Source organism: Lagopus muta, chromosome 3 (assembly GCF_023343835.1).
Source record: "Lagopus muta isolate bLagMut1 chromosome 3, bLagMut1 primary, whole genome shotgun sequence".
NCBI lineage: Eukaryota > Metazoa > Chordata > Aves > Galliformes > Phasianidae > Lagopus > Lagopus muta.
The window spans coordinates 39681778-39694439 of record NC_064435.1 but is presented as its reverse complement, the minus strand read 5'-3'; the positions used below and the strand labels follow the sequence as shown (position 1 = coordinate 39694439).

General features: G+C 37.1%; 1 long non-coding RNA gene across 2 annotated transcripts; it reads right to left on the bottom strand.

The window, feature by feature from the left end:
- Positions 1 to 1722: 1722 nt before the first annotated feature.
- Positions 1723 to 12027, bottom strand: LOC125691322 (uncharacterized). Of its 2 annotated transcripts, none has more exons than XR_007376088.1 (3): positions 11927 to 12027; positions 5154 to 5356; positions 1723 to 2066 (listed from the first exon to the last, which is right to left on the bottom strand). It is a non-coding gene; the product is annotated as an uncharacterized LOC125691322 (long non-coding RNA). The 2 variants fall into 2 exon arrangements; XR_007376087.1 differs by lacking the exon at positions 1723 to 2066 and adding an exon at positions 3130 to 3679.
- Between the last annotated feature and the right edge of the window lie 635 nt (positions 12028 to 12662).

Here is a 12662-nt window from a genome sequence, read left to right as displayed (position 1 = left end):
GCTTGACTGTCAGGGTGGCTTCAATTCCTTGCATTTTACCAGTGTGTTGCTGTTACATGATCACCTAGCTACGTGACCCCAAGGCTTTTTGTGGCTTTTCCTTTCCTACTATCTTTATTATCATTGACATTAATAAAGTCAATGCATTACCTTCTTTTATTCTGACTTTCTAGCCTGTAGCCAGGAAGAATCATCAGAGAAAATAGCAGTAGCTCTTCCTTCTCCTGGTGATTAAGATGTAAGAACAATCTAACAGAACCTCTGTTTAAATCATTTACTGATTCCCTTCAAGCATTAGAATCCATTTCTTTTATCACAGGTTAATCATTTTTTTCTGCAATAGAAACCAAGTACATGGTTGTAGTGTTTGTATGGCTTTGCTTAACTAGCTCAGCTGTTTCAGAGGAGCAAAACCATACATCTCAGAATCTAGATTTCAAAACAGAATCATACTGAGAACCCAGGCTTTAATAAGCACGTGGATTTGTGACTGAGCCGCAGGGATTGTAATGTTACATAAATGAAGCACACTCCTCATTCAACATGGAAAGGTGAAGACCCAGCAATCGAGTAATGCTAATTGCCTTCCTAGGAAGGCATACTATTTACTTTCCAAGGATGCTATGATAAAATTTGACTTATTAGCAGGTTGAAATTCAGAAATTTTAAACCAGCTTACTCAACATCACTGCATTTGAAGACATCAAAACCTATAAATATACATGAAAATGAACTCTGGTAAACATTTTTCGTTATGGCTAATATGTAATGATATTTAAAGGATTCTTCTTACACACAATTTATTTCTGTTAAAGTAGAAGCCAGTAACACCCAAAGGTGGTGATATTGCAAAGGTCAGTAACACTTCAATTCTTGAAGTCAGGGACATCATTATATATTTTTATTATTGCATCTCACCCATGTATCTCAGCTATCAGTGTTGTCTTTTAACAGATCAAATGGCTTCTGACCTTCTGATGTCTGTGGTAATCTTCATGCTGACATGTCTTCTGATTTTATGAGAATTGCTTTGAGAAACATGGTCTTTAGCATAAAGAAGGGAGGAGATATGTCACATGAGTCATAATTGTTACTAATTTTCAGTGAAATCTTGGATAGATCTTAAAATTGACTCATAATAAACAAACACAAAACTACCTTTGAAATATTTATGTCAGCACAATAGTAAGGAAAGTTTATTAAAATCTTGCAGAGAGATCTGTGTTTAGTTGGCACCCTACTGCTGTTATTCTTCCAACTGGGACATTAATGCTAGGGGAACTGATTCTTTTAGCCTATTTTTAGATGACTTCTCTTCACAGTGCAAATACCAGAGCAGCACCATAATGCTCGCAAAGACCAAAAGCTCCCAGAACTGTCTGGGAAGAATGTAAACTCAAAAGGTTATATGAATTTGGTAGAGATTCTTCCTCTATTCAACAGAAGATATGGTCTACATTTCTAAAAGGTCCTAGATCTGCCAGTCATCTCACATATGCAAACACCTACATCCATAGAGAAAATAACGGACCATGGCATTCATTACTTCTATCCACTTCTGTTACGTTTAATGCCAAAGATTCTAACAGAAGTTGAAGGATAATTTTAATACAATTAAATAAGAGAGAAGTAATGATACTTCTCATTCCCACAGCTTTTCAATGTAAAAATAATTATCTTCCCAGGTCTCTGTAGAATAGGCATGTATCATTATCCATACTTTAAAGAGAGTACGGTGAGGATTGGCAAGGTTAAACAAATTTCTCAGAATTAGACAAAATGCAGGAAACCAAGAATAGCATTCTAATTTCTTGTCACCTTGTTCAGTTCTGTTTTCACAAGATCAGCCTTCATTAAGTTGTCATCTGAAGCAGCTTTTAACTGATTATACCATGAAGAAATTAAATGACAGGCATCCAAAGTTCATTTAGGAGACAGAGTATATGAAAATCATTGCACTGAAAGTGAGTTTTGTCAGATATGACAGCCTGAACTCCCTGCTTCGTTCGATGCTGCTTCATTCGATGAAAATTGCCTGTGAACTTTCTCTGAAACTGGTGCACTCACTGAAACAAATACAAAAGTTTGTTTATATAGCAGAAATGACCAGATTGTACCATGTCTAGATCTCCTCTTAGCACAGAGTTTTCTGCTACTCTAGAGAGCCCTAAATATTGTTGATTTCCTCTAACAGTTTCTGTATCGTGAGCCTTCATTGTTACCAATGATGGTAGAGAATGATCTGTAGCTCATGACAGTAAAGAGTAAAGCCCTTAGCTTTACTCTTGACGCTCTTTTACCTGTTTCAGGGGAATTGGGCTAAACAGGCATATCTGCCATTTTTGTCCATTCTTGCCAGATTTTGGAGAAGACTTCAACTTGAAAACACTAAAACCAAAACTGTCTCCTGATAAAGTCACATGACAGCTATCCTGTTCAGGCAATTTTAAAACCTCAAACATCAATACAAACTGGGTGATGGAAGGATTGAGAGCTGCTTTGCAGAGGCAAAGGTGGAAAAAAGCTGGATACAAACCAGCAGTTTGTTTGTGCAGCCCAGAAGGCCAAATATATCCCGAGCTGCATCAGAAAAGGGGTGGCCAGCAGGGAAGGGTAATTGTCCATCCTTGCTCTGCACTTGTGAGGTGCATCTTGAACAATGCATCCAGATCAGGGTCCTCCAGCACAGAAAGGGCATTGGAGCTGTTGGAATGGGTCCAGAGTAGGGCCACAAAGATGATCAAAGGGGTGGAGCATCTCTCCAAAAAAGACAGGCTAACGGACCTGGGTTGTTTTGCTTGGAGAAGAGAAAGCTCTGAGATCTCCCTGTGGCCTTCCAGTATCTAAAGGGAGCTTGCGGAAAAGTTGAACAGAGAAGTATTGTGATAGGACAAGGGGGAATGGTTTCAAACTAAAACACAGTAGATTTAGATTATACATTAGGAAGACATTTTTTACTCAGAGGATGGTGAGGAACTGATGCAGGTTGCTGAGCGAAGCTTTGGATGTCTCATTACTGAAGGTGTTCAAAGTCAGTTTGGACGGAGCCATAAGCAACCCTATAGAATGGAAGGTGTCCCTGCCCACAACACATAGACGTTCTTTAAGATCCCTTCTAACCCAAACTATTTTATGATTCCATGAAAGGTAAAAATCAGAGGCAACAGTTAAAGTCATGTTCTTTTTCTGTGAAAAGAAGATTTAATTTACTATTTATTTTATTTATAAGTTTATTTTACTATTAAACTGTAAGGAGTGTACACTGAACACAGTGCCTGAAGTAAATAAAAAAATTATAATCCTGACATTTCTGTTTAGACTTGTCTTTAGGGGATGAGTTCAAAAACTGTTTTCATGAGTTTTTACAAATTTCATCTACAGCAAAAATTTAACTGCTTTCACTAAGCATCACTGCCAGGAAAGCGTCAGAATTCTTCTCAGTAAATCTGCTTCTACAAATTTGTCCCAGGTAGAAAAAAGAATATGTTTTGCAAAGAATATGAGTCTTCTGGCAAAAAAAAAAAAAAAAAAAAGTCAGTACATTTTCTTCTCCCATCATGACAATGATTGTGCAAAATGGGTTATTCCTTCAAGACCCTGATGAGGCATACTGCTGACATGCAGACCCCAGTCTACTCAGGTATACACGAGAGCTGCAGTGGGAACTCTAAGGAGCAGCCTGCAAAAAAACATTAGAGCAATATTGATAGGACCTGAGAATCTTACTGCAGCTCTAAGCTTTGCTTGTTTTTGTTTTTTGTCTGAGGGGCTCTATTAGGGTACTTCAATTTTAGGGCACAAAGAAGTGCTTTGCTGACAGTACTGACTCCAGATACATTACTGACAGCATACCTCATTTGCCAGAGGTCTAAACCCTCTAATGATAGTATGTCTGGTACTGTAAGGACTACTCAGTGCTTCCTCAGTAAACACACAGACCATGCTTGAAAGATTTCCAAGATGCATTCAGGGGATTCAAAGCAAATGCTACTCTCTAAATACATAAAGGAATTGCAAAACTGGGTTTCTCTCACCTTCCCCCCCACCTTTTTTTTTTTTATTAAACTCAGGTAGATGCTTATTTCAGAAAAAAGCTTTTTTTTTTTTTTTGTAGAGACATGAGAATTTTTTTTTTTTTTTTTAGAAGAAGAAGATAATAATTGCAAGCTTGTTTGTTGCTTGGAAAACATTCATTCTGTAAGAACACATTAAGACAAAAAAAAAAAGCCTGGCTTTTTTTTTTTTTAAAAAAAAAACTAATTGGTCATATCTAAATCTAATGTAACAGACCTCAGTCCAGAGCATATTGCAAAATGTCCAATGCTGAAATGGCTTCTATCCAAACCTACAAGTGTTTTTTTTTTTTTTTTTTTTTTTTTTTTCCCCTCCAAATTTATATAGTTCCCTAGTGTTTGACCATTTGCAATAAGTACAGTAGAGTAGATCAACCTTCTAAGTCTAAAGCTTCAGGCTTTTAGCTGATGTGATTCAGAGTTATTAGGTCTACTGGAATGATTTGTATTACAGATGGGAAGGAGAAATGCATAGACGTTTCTGCTCCTTTAGAAAAGGATTGTGTCTATAAAATAATGCCATTAGTTTTCCTCCTCAGATATGTTCTAAGAGAAATGTCAGGCAAAACCCTAAGGGAAGGATTTGGGTATGATTTTTTTTTTATATTTAAAGACAATGTTCAGGAGAGGAGGATCACTTGTTAGGTAGGTGTTTTATTTTGAAGTGAAAAAAAGTGGAAGGCATTCCGTAAGGGACTTGAAAACAAATTCATCACTTCACACATTAGGTTATCTAGAGATGAGATTTTCGGCACAGCTTTGAGGACAAATGCCTATGATCAAAGAAGTTTTTGCAGATTAGCTGCATATTAAACATGTAAATACACTCACCTCTAATGAGCATGTAATGGACAAAAATGATTAAAGTATCCTTTTGAATCGCTGGCTAGATTCTAGGTATATACTTTATAGTGTTAAGAATAGCACTTCCCCCTCCTCCCCCCCCCTTTTTTTTTTTTTTTTTTTAAAAAAAAAAAAAAAAACATCCTCCTCCTCTGAAAAAAAACAAAACAATTACACTGCTAAATAAAACTTATTTTGAAAGACAGAAAGAGGAACATTTTGTTGTGGAATACCAACCCTTTGGAAGCTGGAGACAATGTTGACTGTGGCGAAGCTCTCTCCATCACTCAGGAGTCTGACATCCTTGGCAACAAGCTGGCCAAACTGCACGAATCTGATGTTTGTATTGCTTACATCCCTGTGCTAGCAGCTGTTATCATGCTATTAGCCTTCTGTAGTCCTCATGTAACCTCTTGAAACTTATATAGCTCTGAGTCTACCTGCCAAATATTTAAAAAAGAATAATCATTATCTCTCACTTTCTTTTCATTTTCCACCTGGGGGTGAAAATAGCTTGATTAGTTTGGGCAATGACAGGAAGCTGGAAGTAGTCCAATCATGATTTTTCAATCTGAAGGATTTATTTCCTTTCATTTCATTTATTTCCATTCAGCTGGAGGTAATGAGGTTATGCAGGTCCGATTTCAAAGGACACAATTTTGAAATGATGGCTTTTTCCTAGGTACATTATAGCTTTAAAATGGTGATTTTGATGAAGTTGCATAAACTAGACTATAATCCACTTTCTTCCCCTAGAGACAGGGTGGCTCAGCAGTGAAGATATAGTGATGTTTTTTTTTCTCTCCACTAAAGCACACAAGAACAGATCTGCTGAGTAGGAAGTGCTATTTTTACATAATCACTTTTCAACTTAGAGCCTCACTCCAGGCATTTTGAAGAGACCAAACTGAGCATGCTGGTAGTCGCTTCTCTGGCTGCAGAACTGTGCAGTGTAAATCACTTATTAATTTAATAGCATCCTCTTTAGCCATTCTGCTCTCAACTAATTCAAGTCCTTCCCTATAATTGCTCTTAACATTTCTGGGGCTTTTCATCTACAAGTTCTCTCTGTAAGAGAATTCATAGCTATTGAAAAGAAATTTTTATATCATTACTGTCTAAAAAAAAAATAATGGAATACTGTTTGTTTTCAAAATTCTTTTTGATCTAGGATTAAACTAGGATGCATTGCTATAGTATCTGAACATCTAATTTATTCTCACAGTCAGCACGCTGAGGAAAAAAAATGCTATTATCCTTATCCTCATTAGTCATGGGAGAAGTTTTTTTACTGCAAGTTATCTAGTACCCACTTAAAGGAGCTAAAGCCAACTTTCATATCTTGATAGAGTACCTTAGGAATAGTTCAAATGTTAATAAAGTGGCAAACTTCATTAAAGGAGTTCATTCCAAGTGATGCAGAGGCAGATCTCTGCAGATCAAACTTAGAGTCCTTTCTCTTCATCTCCTAGACTCCCTCCAGCTGCTGCCATAGACTCGGCAGTTCTTTCTATTGTCAGTAGCTCTGGTATTAGTGTAGTTCTCTCTATGTGGATTATGCTCAACATTTCTTTTGTCCAGGCCTTACTATAGTCTGGGCTGGCTTCTAGCAACTCTCCTGTACCTATTGCCTATCACAAAGAAACAGAGGTGTGAAAAAAGCACTTCCCACCAAGAAAAACACTCATAAATCATAGACTTGTGAATGATGGAGTAACAATAACTACTCAAAGCTTTTGTGGAAGGTCAACCTTTGGCTACAGGGCATAGTTTTTCCACTGTGTTTCTTACCAGTTAGAATATAGATGCAAATTTATTTCATACATATTTGTTCATATGTATAATTGATGCAGAAGTTTTCACTTAAGAAGCGTGAGGCTAATTAACTTTTTTGAATGCCAATTGGGCTACAAGGTATTTGTGATATGTAGTTGACTCCCAGAAAAAAAGGAAAGAGGTGTCATAAAGGTAATCAGAGATATAAAGTATTTTTAAGGCCTCCCATCATTTCTTCCTTGCAAGACGAAGCACAAGCTTCGCTTGTTTTCAGACCTCAGTTTAAATATCCACAGAAGCTTTTACATCAAGTCAGTGTGCAACTGCAGAGGGCCCATATCTGTAGGTGGGCTTTGAGTAGAGCTCTCAGTTACTGACGGTGCATAGAAGTCACTAAACATTAGTCAGCTTAAACTCAAAGTACGTTTTCATTTGTCTCAGTGCTGAAAGTTAATATCATTTTAGGTTTAGTTGGACAAGGACTTTTCTCATTTAAATGTTTCACTGAGTTCTGAAGCAAGCAGAAGGAATGAAAAGGTAAATTATGAGCATCACCTATATGCATATATCTGGGCACTTATCTTGTTATTGGAAAGATATTTTTCATATGGTCCTTTCAACCAAAAGTAAGAAACAAAATAGTTTTAGGACTGAAATTAAATGTGAACTTCCAAATGTGAGATAGATTCCCAAGATACACTTCACAGTAAACTATTGACTTGCTATGGAATTATTCACTTAAGGAAGCAAGGCCACATTGGATGAACAGACAAGTGAAAACACCTTTCTCAATAATGGCATTTTGGAATCACCTTGAAAAATCACCTATATGAATTGCAATACCCAAGCAATAGATTTAATCACTGCACATACTGATCTTACAAACAAGCAAATAAGTATTGTGCTATGTTCATTTTGAGATTTAATGTCATGTACACATCAACAAGCTTAAAGAGCTAGAATCCTTTATGTAATAAACAGATAAATGACTGCAGTATTCTTTACATCCTTGTGTAAATAATGCAGTCCACTGAATAAGTATTTTTAGTTCTCACTGTTCAGTGACTCATCTGTATGTTAACTTCAGTAAGGCAAGAAAGAAGCTGATGAAACAGTTTTTAAGTGACAGTTGAGTATTTTCCCAGGAAGAAATGTATTATATCATGCAGTTCATTTGGCAAGCTTTAACACATTTCTGAAATATAGGTGTTCTATTTTTTTCCTGCAAAGTTGAACTGAAAATACGGTTTTACTTCATGTATGTTTTTAAAAAGAATGTTTCACATAAATTAATGTTGCATTTAAATGTATATTAGATTTGGTAATACAGAATTATGCATTAATATATTAGTGTTTGGACTCTCCTCTTGTGCTGCTTTCTCCGAGAACCTGAAAACTCTCCAGGAGAGAAATGTCAACATACTAAGAAATGCAAGATATTATTTGGCAGAAAAGCATTAGTAAGAGAACTTCTTTCCAAGTGTAAAGATGAAAAGACAAGATGACATCATTTCTTCCGCCCATGAGAATGTTGCTTTCATGTTTGAAGTGAAGGGATTATTAGAAGTGTTATTAAAAACCTTAGTAAAAAAAAAAAAAAAAAAAAAAAATTAAATTCCAAGATTGATCCAATCGCAGTCTACCTGCTAAGGTCTTAGAAATGAGTAATATTAATAGTAATAATAATATTGAAGGTTCTTGTAAGAGACTGCATACCTGTAAAACGAAAGCAAGAAATATTAATTTCTCTATGGCACTTTTTTTTCCCCCCCCCCAGTGGCAGATATTCTCCCTTTTCTGCCCAATCTTTTTGATTAATGTAGTTCAAAGGCTGCCACCTCAACTGCTGGAAATCAGTGCTGTTTCGTGCTTACAAACCAAAATCCATATAGACACAGGGAGAATATGGTTCACTAAAGGGAGTATCAGCTAAGAGTAGGAGAAATGAAAACAAAAACTGTCCAATGAATAGGTTAAAAAGAATAGCTTTTGTTCATCTGCTCAAAAATGAAAACACAATTTCAGTTCTAATAGCAGAGTTTTCCCTCATTATTTACAGACAAAAAACAATTCATTTACTGTTTTTCCCTGTGCAGGAGCTACAGAGATGAGGAAGTGCTTGTAAATATGTCAGATCCTGTGATTGGGAAGTTTCAGCTTGTATTAAGCTTCTGCTTAATTTCCTAAAATTTGCAATGCCGTAAGAAGGTCAGAAGAATTTTCCCTTCTCTCGAGACTGCTTTTGCAGCCTGCGTTTCCCCGATGCGCACAATGCCCTCTGCTGGTGAACAGCTCGCATATCAGACCGGATCGCAAGACGCACAACAGCTGGAAAATATAGGGACGTAAATTTTATTTATTTAATGTTATTAGTGCTTCGAATTCCTGGTACGTTTACATAAACAGAGATGCTATGAATCTTTCTTCATCTTTATTTGGAATGTTTGTAGAAAAAAAAAAACCAAAAAACAAACAAACAAACAACAAAAAAACAGTTGAAACATTGCATTTTATCCCAACATATAAACGCATGGGAAGATTTTGCCTAGATAGTGCTCTGGTAAAGGTTTCCACTTTCACAGAAACAAGGATTAAAAAAAAATAATTGAAAATAATTGAATGAAAAATGGAAATTGACAACTTGCCTTCCTTAATCCCATCTCCCTGATCATAGAATGGCTTGGGTTGAGAAGGACCTCAAAGATCATCTAGTTTCAATCCTTACGCCATGAGCAGGGTTACTAACCACTCAACCAGGCTGCCCAGAGCTACATCCTGCCTGGCCTTGAATGCCTTCAGGGATGGGGCATCCACAACCTCTGATTCCTTTATTTGAGAACTGGGAAGAAGGAGAGGCTCACAGAAAAGGAAAGAACGAGCATATAAAGTAGTGACTGGAAAAGAACTTCAAGCTGTAAGTAAGGATGCTGTCTGTGGCCATTTTATTCCTGTGATGTTCCAAAAGACAAGGATTTGTACTCTCATCAACAGCAACAGGACAATAGAGATATACTTGATAGATAAATTACTAAGCTTCCTTGACGCAAGTTTTTTTAAGCTCAGTATTTATGTGTAGTTTTACAACTTTTTAACATGGCCACTTTCCTATGTCAAAGGCTATCAGTCTTAAAACATACTAACCTTTATACTCAAGAGAAGGCAAAATTTTAAGCAAGACATGCGAAAAAAAGAAGTGCAAATGTCACACTTATTAATTATAAGATTCTAGGAAGAAAGAAAGAATAACAGATGCACAATGCTTCTTTAAAATTCAGACACACTATTTTGTTCTTCTTCAGCTGTATTTAAATACTACTGCTGCTGAAAGGTGTTGAGATTATCCAGTATAAACCGATTTAGACATTAAAGAATTTTCTTGCCTTCAGTCAGATTGCTAGTGACAGTGTTGTGGGTTGCAAAGGGCTGATTGTGAAATCGGGTGAAAAAACAATAATTCAGAACATTCGTTTGAACATGACAGAGCTGACTGGAGGCTCATCATAAAAACCAGCTCCATTTAAATAAACACAGGGGGAACTGATTTCAGTTAGTTTTATTCCTGGGGGAAGCAGGCACGCATAGTAAAAATTAATAAAAATAAATAACAATTCTTGCTTAAAGGTCAAATGTGCTTCTTCCCACAAACAATTTGTACTGAAAGTTACTGGAAAAAAACAAAACAAAAAACAAAAAACCCCACCCAACAACACTCCAGTTGTATCAGCTTTTACATCCCTTTGACTGAAAAGCACTCTATGTTTAAACAAACATCTTAGTTCAGGTCATGGCCGCTTTATTATTATGAAATGTTCTCATGCCTTCAAGATCTTTCAAAGAAATTTCTGTTGAAGCTCAGTTTTGGCAGTGAACAAGAGATGTGCTAATTAGATAAGAAAGCTAACTCCATTTCTATGTGCCTGCCTGTACTTAAGTCCTAAGGCAGCTCTTTTCCAGAATGATCCAGGCAGATAATTTTCCTCACAAAACACTTGTTCAGTTATGAGTATCACTTGCCTTATTTTTGTCTGTTTGGTTGTTTTCTGTGGGGAGACAAGTTCATTCTGACTACTCTGAACGTAGTCACATTGCCACGAAGGGAAGGCTGAGACAATGAACCATTTCAGAACCAGTACCAGCAAGCCCTCAGCACCCTCAAAGTGCCACACAGACCCAACACATGGCCATTGGATAGTTATTTCTCTTGTTGAAGGCTAGCACAGTAACACTGGACTACACTTTCTTCCTACTAGAAACATTTGGTGTTTATGTAAGTGTAGATATAAAGTAGGATATAATGAATGATCCATTCAGGGTGGTCTAAAAAAAAAAAAAAAAAAAAAAAAAAAAAAAAAAAAAAAAAAAAAATCAGGAACACTAATTATTTATGTGAACAAGGAAGAAGGATCTTGAACTTCCTATCTGCAAACATCAGCAGAAGCTTCCGAGAGATGTATTTGAAAGCACTCTTGCTATCTACTACACATGTGAGGCCCCAGAAATTGAAGGCATGTCCTACAGAGTGACACAGCTACCATTTGGCATAGCAAATCTTAACAGGATCTGAAAAACCAATAGGCTATTTTTGTGGAAGAGCAGAACAATGTTAACTTTATAGAAAATCCAATAGTCAATATCATTCCTAATTAATACTGATGACTTAAAGAACTGATGACTTGGGGAAAACAAATTCATGCCACACATTACAATTCTAGTGAGGAATTGCTTTCTACATGATATTTTGCGGCTTACCAACTTCTGGGGAACAGGTAGTTTATTTTTCAGAGGTGCTCCTTGCATTTATCTAAAATCTTGTCCCTGAGTAATTTTACTGACAACAGATATCATGGTTAAACCTACAGTTGCTCAGTGTTGACATTTCACTTTTTGTTGTATGCTTCTTAGAACCCAAATCACTCAAAGTGCATTTGGGAGTGAACTGGCTTTCAGAGATCAGACTGTATCTTAGAACAGGTTAAGGTCAACCAGGTTGAAAATAATCTCAAAGGATAATGGGACAAAACAGAACTATATACTATATTAAACACAGTGAACTGTTTTTCAGTCACAAAATCTGAAGCTTAGGAAAACATTGTTCCTTTCGTCAATTTAATACATTTATTACTACCTGTCCTCCCTACGAAGCAGCAAAACAGCTTCTGACAAGATCTTTATAATACCAGGCAAAGCATTTCTGAGAATACCAACAGCCATATACAGAGAAAAGGCTGACTCACCCAGCTGGTGATGAGGATCCCAAGTTGTGGAACACTCCTTCTTAGGAAGGAATCTTCATCCAAAGGACATTCTGTCTCCCCAATATAGCCCTTAAATAAGGCTAGGGGGAGTGTGGACCCAGAATCTACCCCTTCTGGTCAGATGGGAAGCATAGGTAAATTTTTTGCACCTGTGCTTCCTGGGCTATCCATACCCTTTCACCAGGTGCTCAATCATCAGTTCAGGCTATAGCTGAACAGTTTCCCTACACTACTCAAGTGTTATCCCTTGCCCAACCCCTGTTTTCTCTTCTGCAACTGACTGATAAGGGAAGTGATAGCCTATGGTTAATGGGCTCTCAGCTCACTTTGACAGATATGGAAAATACCAGTAGCTTAACTGAGAACCAGTGATTTGCAAAGGAATGTATTTTGGCTAGGGTCAAGCTTCAGGATTTTGCAGTCCCTAAAACAATTCCTCACTCACGTCACCTTAAAGTACCACAGTGAATGTGCAGTCCTTGGTCCTCAGCTTCTCCCTGGGCTGATGTTTCCTCTTCAGCCACTAATTACACTGAATCCCAACAGGTGACAGTGGAGGAGGAAGATGAATCATTTGGATTCTACTGCTGTGGACTGACTTATCTCTGAAACAACTGGTGAGTTCACCAAGAGATATAGCCTGCAGCCCCCGCTCCAGGCCTCCACTTCTTGTGAGCATCATCTTTGTCAGCACACAGCCCACTGAATCCCAAGC